General features: G+C 44.1%; 1 protein-coding gene across 9 annotated transcripts in view; it reads left to right on the forward strand.

The window, feature by feature from the left end:
* Nucleotides 1–15,218, forward strand: part of TMEM140 (transmembrane protein 140) — an 85,764-nt gene that overhangs the window by 45,320 nt on the left and 25,226 nt on the right. The window lies entirely within an intron of this gene.

Raw genomic sequence — 15,218 nt, forward strand, 5'->3', positions numbered from 1 at the left:
AAGGCGCAAGTTTAGTTTCAGTGATCATTGGCAGGCGATTCTGGGCCATTGCGAGATATTTTGGTGGTGGTTGCGCGGGTGTTTGATGTCTTCGATATAGGACAGAACTCTGTATCTCAAGCGTTAGGATTGCGAATCTCAGCTGAATCAGTAAAACCCACAGCTGCTGCTCGGACAGATTAAAAAACATGCAGGAAAAAAGCCAACATGGTGGCCCAATGATCGAACCAGCCTTGGTCACATCTAAAATGATGTGCGGACAGCGGCTGACAAGCAGGAGGAAAACCTACTCCGAACCCCACCCCTCAAAGACATGAGGGGCTGGCCCTACACACTGACACATCCCAACATTGGCCTTGGGCTGCAGAACATAAGGGGCAGGAACACATGTTGTCACATTTCATGCTTTATGGCCAAGGTGTCTGCTTCTCAGAAGCTACATAAAAATAATGAACACATTCAAGGTTGTTATTGCGATCCATACACTCGTCTGAGAAGCAGTCCTAGTGCTGTGGCTGAGTACCTACTATTCACTGCTTGCATGTTTTCAAGTTAATGGTTTGTGCCTTCCCTCACTCTTGCACACAAAACCAGTTCCTCAAAAACATGCAGTTACAGTAAAACGTGCATGTTTTGAATGAGCTCAGCAAGATATTTGTTTTAGAATGTTTCCAAGTTCTAAGCAGAAGTATTTGGGTGAATGTAGGTGGGTGCGGCGTTAGATTTGCGTATGTGTATTGTATGTAGGTGCAAGCCGAGAAGGACGAGCAGTGATGGACCACGCTTGGTCATGTTCACGCAGGGAGGAAGAAACACTACAACTAGCCAGGATCACAAACTGTCTCACGTTGATAATGTGAGGTGAACGGAGTGATTGGTTGAAGGCTTGTCCCCTTCTGTGATGCCGTATCGGAGGTAAAACTATGGACTATAATGCAGCTCAAAAGTTTACCCTGGCGTTGATGCTAGCGATGAACTGAAAAGCCCGGGCGCAAAACAGCCAAAAGACGGAATGTCTTGCTCTCCCAAACCCTGGACCACCAGAACCAGGGTAGGCTTTTGAAGCTAACGCCCCCAAAATAAAGATGCAATACATAATGGGTAAGGTGTTACATGGTGCTATACTGCCATCTCGGGGCTCTGGTGGCATTTGCAAAGCACTCAGCCTTGGCATGGATCCGGCCCTCCAGGACCGACTTTGGAGAACCCTAGTTTATGAGGTCACTGGAAGCCCTGGCCCGGTATCCATTGGCTGCTGTGCGTGACCGGAGCCAGTGTACAGCAGGGGTTGGTCAGCAGTCATGGGCTGCGAGCAGGGCCTGGCCACACTACTCCTATCGTCCGCCATGTACAAAACACCCCTCTGCAAATGGCACTGGACACAAGGCAGTCTAGCTGAGGTGATGGGAGTTCTACATGCTGCATAGGTGTCCTCACAGTGGGGCTGAAGATGTCGGACACATGCAACGAGTACTTGGGTGCTTTCAGAGCATGGTTGCCTCTCCAATCGAATCCCCCCATGCACTCCCGACTAACATGTGCCACACTTCCACTTCCTCTCACTTGCAAGCCAAGCCCTCTCATCCACCTACTATGTATTTTTAACTTGCTTGATATGTGAACAGTTGGCCCCACTTTTTTGTGCGAATGCATATTATTGAAAACAGATATGACCTTTAGTTGGAGGTGCTGGTAGTGTAGAAATATATAAACATGTTGGACCTGATTCCCAAAGGAAAACTTAAACTTTTGCCTAAGTTTACTTTTGTTTTGAAATTGACAAAACTGCATTTTAAGGATAAGTTTACGAGTGCGGGGACTCCGCATTCAGGGCTGAGTACTCCGCAAATAAAAAGATATGACATGCCTATCTTTTAATGTGTGGAGTTCTCCACCCTGAATGCGAAGTCTCAGCACACTTAAGCTTGCCCTTAAAGTGCCGTTGTGGGAATTCCAAAACAAACTGTAAACTTACACAAAGGTGTAACTTTACCTTTGGAAATCTGGCCCGTGTCTAGGTGAATCCAACTGAGTTGAAATGTGCTGCGGGGGGCATAGCTGCCAAGGGCCCTCCTTACACCATCGCCCACCACTGTCTTTTTTTAGCCTCTACCACATTGCCTGGTGGGACTTTTGGAGCCTATATTTACACATGCGAGGGTGTGGAAAGTCATTGTCTGGCAGTGCATTTTCGGAGCTGCTTGTAAGGTGTTCTAAGATGCTTCTTGCGAAAGCAAGGCTAAAAGCCCCTGTTTTCGGTAGGTTTAGCTAACCCCTCCCGCCCATGCTTTCCTTTGGAGCAGGCTTCATACAGGCGGCTCAGGACGGGTTATACAACACAGCTGCTGCATGGACACACACGGATCTGTGCCAAAAACAACGTTATTTTGCGGTTTGCTTTCTTGTTGCCTGTGCAGTGGACACTCCCTGTTCCCTAAGAGACTGAGGGGCAGATTTACAAGCCCCTTGCGACACGTTTACACCGCCGTTGCGTCACTTTTGTGACGCAGCGGCGGCGTAAACCATGCGCCGCGTTGCGACTGGGGGACTCTCAAAGGGGTGTGGCCGATGTAATGAAGGTCTCGGCTTAAAAACACACAAGCTAAAAATCTTTGCTTAGCATATTGTGCCGCCTGACGTATTTTTCTGTTTCTGTCATTGCATCCAGATATAAAATACAACAAGTAAGAATATACCTACAACCAGCCAGGACTATTGGCTTTGTCAGTGGTTGTTAGTTGCATAAGATAAATAAGCAACAACTATGGCTTCGTTGTATAGAATATTGAAAATGCTACAATTCTGAAATGATGACACTGAAAGAACTATAACGAGTCTCTTTAAAGTTACATCAAAGGCAGCGAAGGGTGGCGCTGCTGCAGAGTGTAGATTTTTTTCACCCTGAGGGCGATGGCAAAAATGGAGAGCCCGATAGGGACTCGTCTCAGCACCTGCTCTTTAGAACTAACTGCCGGTGCTCAGGACCCGGCCCACTTAAAGCCCTGGATCTAGGCAATTGTATTATGTTCATGCGTGACACCAAGGTTTATCTTTCAGTGTAGGACTTGCAGTACTGATTTGATAATAGAATAAACATGACTACAATTCCTACAATGCAAAGTAAACCAGCATTGGCATAGCCAATAGGTCTCGCTTTTGGGACCTTATAAGTGTTCAGCCATGCAACAGTTGATGTTGTTGCACCAAGGATATTGTGCTGCATAACTAAATACTTGTAAGGTCCCAAAAGCGAGACCTATTGGCTATGTGTTATTATACTGAGTGTATTTATGTTGCATTGAGTAGAGTGTAATTATGTGGTGTGTAATTATGTGGCCTGAGTGGTATGTGGAGTGTATTTATTTTTCATTGAGTGTATTGTAATTATGTGGTGTGTAATTATGTGGTACTGAGTGTTATGTGTAGTGTATTTATGTTGCATTAAAAAGAGTGTAATTGTGTGACGTGTAATTATGTGGTATTGAGTGGTATTTTGTGGATTTTATTTATGTTGCATCGAGTATAGTGTAATTATGTTGTGTTTAATTATGTGTCAGTGAGTGGTATGTGGAGTGTCTATGTTTTATTGAAATGTGTGCAATTATGTGACGTGTAAATATGTGTTAGTGGTATTATGTGGAGTGTATTTATGTTGCATTGAGTAGAGTATAACTATGTTGCATGTAATTATGTGGCATTGAGTGGTATTATGTGGAGTGTATTTATGGCGCATTGAGTATAGTGTAATTATGTTGCATGTAATTATGTGGCATTGAGTGGTATTATGTGGAGTGTTTTGTGTTGTATTGAGGAGAGTGTAATTATGTGGCACTAAGTGGTATTATGTGGAGTGTATGTTGCATTTATTATAGTGTAATTATGTGGTGTACTTATGTGGTTTTGGTATTATGTGGATTGTATTTATGTTGCATTGAGTAGAGTGTAATTATGTGGTATGTAATTATGTGGTAGTGAGTGGTATTTTGTATTGCAGTAAGGAGAGTAATTATGTGGAGTGTAATTATGTGGCACCGAGTGGTATTATGTGGAGTGTATTTATGTTGCATTGAGTAGCGTGTAATTATGTGGCATTTAATTATGTGGCAGCGAGTGGTTTTATGTGGAGTGTATGTTGCATTTAGTAGAGTGTAATTATGTGGTGTAATTTTGTGGTTTTGATTGGTGTTATGTGTAGTGTATTTATATTGTATTGAGTAGAGTGTAATTATGTGGTGTGTTATTACGTGGTACTGAGTGATATTATGTGGATTGTATTTATGTTGCATTGAGTAGAGTGTAATTATGTGGTATGTAATTGTGTGGTACTGAGTGATATTATGTGGGGTGTATGTTGCATTTTGTACAGTGTAATTATGTGGCATGCAATTATGTGGCAGTGAGTGGTATTTTGTTTTGCATTGAGGAGAGTGTAATTATGTGGAGCGTATTATGTGACACTGAGTGGTATTATGTGGAGTGTATATATGTTGCATTGAGTGGAGTCTAATTATGTGGTGTGTAGTTTAATTAGTGGTATTATGTGGAGTGTATTTATGTTGCATTGAGTAGAGTGTAATTGTGTTGTGTGATCATGTGGTACTTAGTGGTATTATGTGGAGTGTATTTATGGTGCATTTAGTATACTGTAATTACGTGGTGTGTAATTATGTGGTACTGAGTGTTATGTGATGAAAACAAGAGGGAGGTAGAGAGGGGGCAGAGCATGTGTTCTAGACTATGTTTGGCCTAGCCGTAGATTCACTAGTCCCGCTAAAACTTTTCGTCTGCACACTTGCCTAACTGTCGAGTGTGCATTTTGAGCATGTTGAGAGCTAATTAGATGCCTGGGGGTACTGGGGCATGGAGCTGGCCTTATACAGGTGCATGCTGGGAGCCCTCTAAAAGAATCGGTAATATGAAACCAGTTAAAACTGCGCAGACAGTTCACACAATCGGACTGCTTTATTGCTTTTTGAAACAGATGGTTTACCCGCACAATCGCATGGAATGTTTTACATGTAAAATTGATTACTTACATACTTTTTGATAATACGTGTTCCGTAAGGCAACTATTAAAATTAAGCCCCTGGAAAGGGGGTGTGGAGGTTAAGTGTGGGAGAGAAGAGAAGCGGCAGCTAGGGGAAAGAGCAGGATAGACAAAAGAAGGGGGAAGGAAAGCGTGGGAGAAGGAAGGCAGGTGAAGAGGAGGACGGGGTGTGACAGGAGGCAATAGACTGCTGGAGAGAAAAAGAACAGTGGAGGCACGAAAAAAGAGAGGGAGAGCGGGTGATGAAAGCAAGGGGGAGGTAGAGAGGGGGCAGAAAATGAAACAAGAGCGACGCATAATAGGCGTTCTGTAAGACACCTGTTAAAATTAAGCCCATGGAAAGGGGGAGGTTAAGAGTGGGAGAGAAGAGAAGAGGCAGCTAGGGGAAAGAGTGGAAGAGACGGAAAGAAGGGGGAAGGAAAGCGAGGGAGAAGGAAGGCAGGTGAAGAGGAGGACGGGCGAGCAACAGGAGGCAACAGACAGCTGCAAAGAAAAAGAACGGCGGAGGCAGGAAAAAAAGGGGGAGAGCGGGTGATGAAAACCTTGAACTATGACTTATTTCCAGTTACTATCGTAGAGCGGGGTTACGAGAGATCCTGGCTACATGACCTAGGGCTGGCAAAAGCACGCTATGATTTGGGGCCAGATGGTAGCTGTGACTCCGAGTCACTGCCCTCGCCCACACACACACTGGAAGTTTCTAAAGGATTTGTGTGGAAAAGATGGGGGGAGGGGGAGAAAGCGTAACAACTAAAATGTACATCTTTGTTGTTAGAAGGTGGAAGTTTCCCAGGATTTGTGCTGCAGCTTGAGTAAACTTTAACAGTAGTATGAGGCTTCCCTTCTGCCAAAGCCATCAACGCAGCGCTCAGTTGTTTCCCAGCTAGGCTGCACTCCACATGCATGGCAACAACGAATGCATCAAAGAATACCTGAATTAACAAGTCATTTTTATTGAAGCGCAAAGAATTTTCTACAGTTTTGAAAAATGAATACCCGAGTTTGTAAAACTTACTTATCTGATTGTAACTGCTAATACTTTTTAATAATAAGTGTTCCGTCAAACACACGTTAAAATTAAGCCCCTAGAAAGGGGGGAGGGGGAATTTAAGAGTGGGAGAGAAGAGAAGAGGCAGCTAGGGGAAAGAGCGGAAGAGACGGAAAGAAGGGGGAAGGAAAGCGAGGGAGAAGGAAGGCAGGTGAAGAGGAGGACGGGCGAGCAACCGGAGGCAACTGAGTGTTGGAGAGAAAAAGAGAACGGCAGAGGCAGGAAAAAAGAGGGGGAGAGCGGGCGATGAAAACAACTTTGAACTGTGACTTATCATTTCCCGGTTACTATCGTACAGCGGGGTTACATATTTCAGGATGAAGAGAGATCCTGGCTACATGACCTAGAGCAAGATGGAGCCAGTCGCGGTGTGAATGGGGAAGTAGTGAAAACATTAGCAGTAGGGTGTTAGTAGCACTGTTTTTGTTTAGATGGCAGTTGGTCCTGTTAATTGTTGAGTTCTTTGATGAAGTTTAATAGGTTAATTGATGTGGCGCCAGTAACCTGCAGATGGCTAGGTGGATGGCAGCGAAATGTTGATGTTTGAGTGTGAATTTGTCTATAGGCATTTCCATTGAAGGAATCGCACTGGCGGCCTGTAGCGCAAATCATGTATGCTGCTCGAGGAGGGATGTGGTAGCATGAGAGTAATGCACAATGTAAGGATTTGTGTTCTAGTATCGAGGGTCGGATGGTATGGTAAAAAGAAGGCTGTAATGAAGTTTTGTAAAGTTGTTTCTGCCAAAGACAGAATGCGCATCTTACCTTAAATAGTGCTCTGCATATAGTTATTTCTAATAAGTTAATGCATTATTACAACTGTTAGGATAGACGAGCGAGTTCAGTGTTCACTACTGTAATTTGTATATAATATGCATGCTGCACAGTGGTATACCCTCCGACCATTCTGAGGCTAACACGGCGAATGCCAATGGGATGGTGACAGCAGGCACTGTGCCAAGGGGCAACTTGATTTGTGTTATAAAGATGGCCGTTTAAAAAAAAATGTACACCCAAGACAACATTGGAAAGGGCAACGCACAGCACGCTACTAATGGTACACAGTTGAAACGCACTCATATGCGCGTCGGAGGCAAGTGCTCACGCGTGCCACAATGTTTCCCTTACCTTTCACTAGGCCTACTTGCATCTGTATTTTAGCCCAAACCAACCCTAACAGGACGGCGCGTTAAAGAAGACAGTCAAGGGTAGGGCTGAGAGAGAAGAATGCACACTACAAAAAGCAAACCCCCAAAAAACTTTGACTTTAAAAGCCCATTTATAAACCGCCCTATCGCATGGTATATGGCATGTGTAAATGCCTTTCGCTGCAAAGCATCCCGGCAAATACCACTTTAAATTAAACCCCTGTATGGCTACAGTGGCGCTTCCAGGAGTGCTGGGGCTTTTGTTTGCTTTCGTGAACCCAAACAACACATATGCATTATAAACGCACCATAGGAGACGCGGCCTCTTACAAACACCTCGTCTGACTGCCTAAAAATAGCCATAATGCGGGGTTGGGGGGGGGGAGGGGCTGTGGTGAAACTAAACAGAGTCCGCCCTGGAGATATTCCACGGCCTTATCTGTTGATCTAACAAGTGTACAGACTAGGGACGTGTGTACGAGCAAAAAGGCTGGCTGTAAAGACATCCCAAGTGAGGACTGCCCTAAACAAGCAACTGAAGCTTTAAATTATTTAGTAATAGGATACTAGTTTAATATCAGGATATGTTTAAGATTTTGGAGGAAATATTTTTTAAATCTATGCAGTTTACACAACGTTACTGCTTAATTGCTCTTTGAAACTGATAGCTTACTAGCACTATCATGGTATATGTTTTACACGTAAAATTGCTTGTTGACATAATTTTTGATAATCGGCGTTCCGTAAGACACCAGTTAAAATTAAGCCCAGCGAAAGGGGGGGGAGGTTAAGAGTGGGAGAGAAGAGAAGAGGCAGCTAGGGGAAAGAGCAGGAGAGATGGAAAGAAGGAGGAAGGAAAGCGTGGAAGAAAGAAGGCAGGTGAAAAGGAGGATGGACGTGAGACAGGAGGCAATAGACTGCTGGAGAGAAAAAGAACGGCGGAGGCAGGAAAAAAGAGAGGGAGAGCGGGTGATGAAAGCAAGAGGGAGGTAGAGAGGGGGCAGAAAATGAAAAACGAGCGACGTATAATAAGCGTTCCGTGAGACACCTGTGAAAATTAAGCCCCTGGAAGGGGGGGGGGGTGTTAAGAGTGGGAGAGAAGAGGCAGCTAGGGGAAAGAGCAGGAGAGACGTAAAGAAGGGGGAAGGAAAGCGTGGGAGAAGGAAGGCAGGTGAAGAGGAGGACGGGCGTGCGACAGGAGGCAATCGAAAGCTGGAGAGAAAAAGAACGGTGGAGGCAGGAAAAAAGAGAGGGAGAGTGGGTGATGAAAACAACTTTGAACTGTGACTTCTAATTTCCCAGTTACTATCGTAGAGCGTGGTTACATATTTCAAGATGAAGAGAGATCAAGGTGCCTATTGTGCAAAGAATACAAAGCACCTTAGCACCTGAATCAAGTGCGTGGACTTCGAGGCGCCTTCTGGGACCTGCAAGAGAAGGAGCTAAAGCTGTAGGAGAGGCTCTAACTGGAGCTCGAGAACCAAGGTGGCTCTTGTGCAAAGAATATAAAGCACCTTAGCGCCTGAATCAAGTGCGTGGACTTCGAGGCGCCTTCTGGGATCCGCAAGAGAAAGAGCTAGCTCTGTAGGAGAGGCGCTATCTCGGGAGCTCGAGAACCCAGGCGCCTCTTGCCCTCCAAGAATACCATAAAGATCACTAAAGAACAGTGTTACCATCACTGCACTGACTATCAGCCGAAATAAAATGTTAAATTTTCTCTACAAATTACAGGTGTCAATTAACATTGGAGCTGAAGTTACCCCCATAAACGTGGAATATATAAAACAACACAAATGTGAGCCAGGAAAGATAATGTCAGTCAGCAGGAGGAGCAGAGTTAGATAATAAACTGCTTGGTAGGATACAGTGAAAAATAATCATTTTAAGTTCCAGTGGCTCTCAGTTCAAACTTAACGCCACACTCAATCCATATCCCCAGGCAAGCATAGTGTCAGGGAGCAGAGGCTGCTAAAAGGGAAGAAAAAACAAGCAAGGCAGGCTGCCGGCTGCAGGGGGAGAAGCGCGCGCTACTACTGGGGGTAGTGCAAGCAGAGGGACGCTGAAGGGAACAGGCCAAGAGCAAAAGGGAGGGGGAAGTGCAATCAGGGACGCAAGGAAAGAAGAGAGGGGGAAGTGCAAGCAGAGGAGCCTCAATGAAGCTAACGAGAAGGGAGGGGGTAGTTCTGAGCTGTGCTGACTTTGTTGGCTGCCAGTAAAGTTCACGTGGCTAACTGTTATTCGCATCAGAAAAGTCTGAGCTGTGACAAGAAGTGAAACACTGAAGGGGGTAGTGCAATCAGATGGACGCTGAAGGGAACAGGCCAAGAGCAGAAGAGAGGGGGAAGTGCAATCAGTGACGCGAGGAAAGAAGGGAGGGGAAAGTGCAAGCAGAGGAGCCTCAACGAAGCTAACGAGAAGGGAGGGGGTAGTTCAATCAGAGGTGACGAGAAGAGTGGGGAGAGAAGGGGGGGGAGTACAAGCAGAGGAGCCTCAATGAAGCGGACGAGAAGGGAGGGGGTAGTGCAATCAGAGAAGAGCGGGGAGAGAAGGGAAGGGCGTAATGTAAACAAAGGAGCCTGAATCAAGCTAAAGAGTAGGGAGGGGGTAGTGCGAACAGAGGAGCCATTAGATGCCAGCTGTGCACGCAATCGTGAACGGAAGCATTAGGCCAGCAAAACACTGTGGGTAGCACTTTGAAATCCCACATACAAAATGTCTCGCAGAGCAGCGCATGCGCTGGCTTAGGCTAGACCTAAAAACTGGATTGGGTAAGCTACTTGCGAGATGAGAGTTCTGAAACACAAAGACTCCTTGGATAATCCTAGAGTCACCTGCTCTTGAATACTGTCTAGATACCTTTTAAGGTGGGCTCAGGGTGAAATAACTCTATTCACATATGTACTTTAGTCAAATGTAAGAGGTTCCATAATTGTACATTGTGGTTTTTACTAAAAAACATTAGCAAACACTTTTTCATTCAGTTTGCGGTTAGTCTCTGTTGCACACAACTGAATGCAATGAGTTTTGTATGCTTAAAGTCAGTTGTGGTTATTTTCCTCGCAAATTGTTTCAATTTGATAAACCTTGGAAGGATGAATGATTGAGTTCAAAGTGCTAGAATTCGAACGTGTAAATCTAGACCAGAAGTATTCAGACGTTTTTGTGCTGAGCCCCCCTGGGCAAAATGATTTTAGTTTAGGCCCCCTCCAACAGTTTAGGATCTAGAAGAGACAGTGAGTGAGTGAGTGGCTGGTTTGGGCAGGATTTATTAGAGCAGCAATTATTTTGTTAAAATACTCCCCTGGACTATGACTAAAACCTCTCAAGTTTTTAAGGTACGTGCATGAGCAGTTCTTTTACTCCTTGCTTTTTTTTTATTTGCATTCTGGGACTTCTTGTCCTGGTTTGGTAATAACATAAACAGAGCTACAAATTCAAGAATGCAAAGAAAAAAACTGAACTTGCAAAAGGAATTAGGAAAACTGAAAGTATTTCCTCACAGTGTGAACCTTGATTGCCTTCCGTGTGTTAAAACACTTCCTGGGGCACCTACAAAGCTCTCAACGTTCCTAGTAACATGCATCCAGTTCCTCAGGTACATACATCCAAGTTAAGTTTTTGTTTGAAATCTGGGACTCAAGTTTCAAGTTTAATTTTTATTAAAGTGCAAAGTTAAATAAAACTATTGCACAATGTGCATATAACCTTTAAAAGCGATAATTTAAAAAAATAAAAGGTCAATGAGCAAGATGTCAAAGTACAAGTGCAAAACAAAAGCAGTTATGCAGAAGTAATGTCAAAGAAGGTGCCCAGTGCAGGATATCACAAGTTTAAAGTGCCTGGGACAACAATTTGTGATCAGTTCCCCAAAAAATGGCAGTGCTACCCAAGTAAGAAGACTTGTGCAGGAGTCTGGAAATCTGGGACTCATAGTCCTGAATTAATAATGTAATAAACAAGGCTTCAAGTTCCAGAATGCAAAGAAAACAAATCTGGACTGGATAAGCCATACACGCATGGACCCTAAATGCACAAGCGTGCTACTCCAGCACTCTTCTTGTTCCAGGGCTTTAAGTGGAAAAAACATATCAATCGATCAATCAGGGAATTGGGGGTTTATAAAGCGCGCTACTCACCCGTGAGGGTCTCAAGGCACTTGGGGAGGTGGGAGGGGTGGGGGTCTTGAGGTCAACGAGCTCCCCGTCAACATCAGATGCTCGCAAACCCTGCACACCTTCTTGAGGTCCTTCCTGAAGGTGTGCAGGGTTTGCGAGCATCTGATATTGACGGGGAGCTCGTTCCAGGTCTTGGCTGCGATGTAGGAGAAAGCTCTCCCACCTGTTCTGCTTCTGTGATTGCGGGGGACCTCCGCCAGGACGAGGTCGTTGGAGCAGAGGTTCCTCTTGGGTACGTGGAAGGAGAGTCTCTCGTTGAGGTATTTGGGTTCGATGTTGTTGAGGGCTTTGAAGGCGTGGGTGAGGAGTTTGAAGGTGACCCTCTTCTCGACTGGGAGCCAGTGGAGGTCTCAAAGGTGTTGGGTCATGTGCTCGTGGCGTGGGGTCCCGAGGACGAGTCAGGCAGCGGCATTTTGGATGGATTGGAGTCTGTGTAGGAGAGATCTGTTGATTCCAGCGTATTTCTTTATTGCATTTTTTAATAAAGTTTTATATGGCACGAACATGACCAAAGACGGTATCAGAGTGCTTTACATGAGGTCAAGAAGGAAAGAAAACGTAAGATACATAGCAAAATCTAGAGCGAATCAGGATGGGTGGGGCCCAAAATGAAGCAGGAGGCCACCACAGAGTCCATTCCACCCACTAAATAAAAAATATACATGATTGACATGCAAACTTAATTTACCTGCAATGGTCAGTGAAACCAAGACTAGTTTATCTGTCAGTGAGTACACTGTTATTGAACACAAGCATATCAGGTGCTTTAAAATGATAACAAATGATGAATCCGTGTCACGTGACAGTCTGGCTGGCCAAGTGAAATAGAAATCGACAAACTATTCTGATCGTGTCTTTTTTACCATAAAAATAAATGTGGATAAACAGAGTTTAGTAAAAAACCTCATAACAAAGGTTTTGTTTAAATAAACCTTTCGCGTAACAAGCAATTATTTCGGAATCATAACAGAAATAATAAGAAATTTTACCAGATAATGTGTAAGTGGAGAAACAAATTATAAATGCATGAACATGTGATTGCTGCATCATTAGCACAGCTTTACAGACGTTCCCATACTTGTTGCTGGTACATTTAAGTAAGGAAAGTAATGTCTGTTTGAATTCTCAATACATCGGCTCATGACCACTAGGTGAATCTCCAGTGCTGTTAACGTACACTGATTAAATCTGCTGTTTCGACAAGGGTGCTAACTACAAAGGACAGACCTTTTCATAATGAATATTCCCTTTCACGAATGTCCCATGGATCACAAATGATACACCTGCCACCACGTCCCTTTTGAGGTCGCATTGATCTACACATTGCTTCCACATTTAAGGAAGATGTTTAGGTCTCGCCTGAGCCAGCACATGCGCTGCTCTGCGAGACATTTAGACAGCGGCTTTTAAAAGTGCCACCACAGGCTTTTGGTGGCCTCACGCGGCCGCTCGCCGCGCTTGATCGCGATAACTTTCACTTTCGCGATGTTATCGTTCCAAAGCCGAGGCGGCGCTTGGGGTATCTTTACATTTGAGGATGCTCGTGGTCTTCAATATGGCTCCTCCTCCAGCATCCACAGTGACTCATACGACGATACCAGGTTTTACCGTTGCTAGTGTGTTTATATTATTCCATTTCCAAAAGGTATATTTTTACCCCGCACACACCAACATTAATAGTCCGGTTTATGTTGAAGACGTGCGCTATAATATAGATCTGCTGCAAGACGAAAAAGCAGAAAGAGACAAAACTTTATGAAATAATAGTTCCACAAAAGTGGATGTTAACAGCATTTCGATAAGAGAACAAGACGAGGAACAAGCATTGGTAATTTCACAAGCACAGCAAGCGCTGTGCAGGCGAAACCTAATAATGATCCCTGAATCTTACCTCTTCCTTATAGGCCGTAGCAGAAAGGCCTCCAGCCACCTATCTGTCCCCTGTGAGTCTTTAAGTAAAGTAATTGGCTCCGTACCTCACTTTTCTTTGTTTTTATATAGCTTGAACTGGACCCGAAGGTATTGAATCCCTTTTCATGAGGATCAGTTACATCACACACATATCACATTTGTTTTTCAGGCATGGAGATATTAAGTGATTTGCCCAAAATCACACGATATTGAACTCATGCCTCCGGTTCCCTAGTGCTAAAGGTGGCAAGTCTAGTGGTAACGTCACATTCGGCTCAGAGGCACACCTGGAGTCAGGGCACTGGCTGGCTCTGCATACAAGCTTCATAGTCTCTCTGATTGGAGTCTGTCCCCAAGACTCTTCTGTGTCTTTGAAATGTGCAAAAAATGTTTGCGCTCCTAGATAGTTTTATTTCACTGCCCCCCCCGCCTCCCTCACTTGAGAAGAGAGAATCAAGTTGAAAATCCTCTCTGCAGTACAGGGGAGAATCCTCCGTGATGGCAGAGGAGCGTCGCCACACTAGATGCCAGCAGATTAAAACACAAGAAAATGATAATAAACCAATGTTATTATCATTTTATTTTTCTTCTTACCTCAGTTTTGTGCTATGGGAAGCACCTATGATATCATTTGTGAGATAGTGTGATGTGTGAGATCAGGAGCTATGCAACCAAGAGAAGAGTGGATGCACAGCTCCCCCAAACTGATGTGTGTCCATTTTTTGGGAGATCGTGGCTATAAGGATTCTCCACGAAAAGTTCTTTTTTTATGGAATATCCAGTGTTCAATGTATATTTGTATTGAACTGCCCTCCAATGACTACCTCAGGAATGAGAGTCAGGCTCATTACTGAACTATCAAAACAAGGCTGCAGTTGAATGTGTGCATGTAAAGACTGACTTCCAAATGTTATTGATGGCATATCCATATGCATTTGTATATAAAACTCCTTTAATAGCTGATATTTTGAGTAATGAGATTCAGGCTGATGGCTAAATTACTAAACCAAGAGCCCACTCCACAGAGTGAATTGCGCGTTTAAGCCTGATTTACCCATATACCTTTTGCAAATGAAGGACATTGCAAAATGTGACCTGGCATTCCTAATTCTTTTTACCTGCACACATTTCCCCCCCACAATGGTCTAATATTTCATAAGAGTAAAACGTAATTGTTTGGGAATGGGTGCTGCAGGGCAAGGTTTCCCTGAAAAGTTTGGGAACACACAGGTTATTCCCAAACTGCTCTCTGACACTGTTCAACCCTAGATATAGTCTTAAGATTTTTGCTCCCAAGGGCATGCGTGTGTTCCTGAGAATAAAATCACCAAACTAAGCTTCTGCTTGGGGCCAACTTCAAGCACACAATCTGTACACATGACATGAGATGAATCCCAAGGGGCTGCTTTGTAAACTTCCTCCACATGAGTATTTTGCTGAAAGTCAGTGATTCTGTCTTGGCTCTGAGGGCACTGCACATGGGCAATGGCCACGCCCCATTCGCTGTGTGGTTTTACCCTACATGTAGCACCAGCTTGACCATTTAGATATTGTTTGAGATCCTAAACTGTGAATTGGGGTAGTGATGGTTGCTCGCCCCGACACATGGCAGTTTTTAGAGCCATAACGTCCCTTGAACTATTTTCTTTTTACCGAATATGGATATGTATTGTTTATCAAACTCCATTCTAATTACTGATATCCTGAGTAATGAGATTCAGTTAGACTGATCAATAAGCAAAAATAAGGTCCTGATTCGCAGATTGATTTTCTCATGTAAGTTTGGCTTAGATGTGCAAATGGTTCAGTTTATAAATGCAAGGATATTTCAAAAGGTGACACTGCCCTCTTCAGCCAGTATTGGTGTAATATTGTGCATGAAAAATACC

This window comes from Triturus cristatus, chromosome 4_1, assembly GCF_964204655.1.
Source record: "Triturus cristatus chromosome 4_1, aTriCri1.1, whole genome shotgun sequence".
In the NCBI taxonomy this organism is placed as follows: Eukaryota; Metazoa; Chordata; class Amphibia; order Caudata; family Salamandridae; genus Triturus; species Triturus cristatus.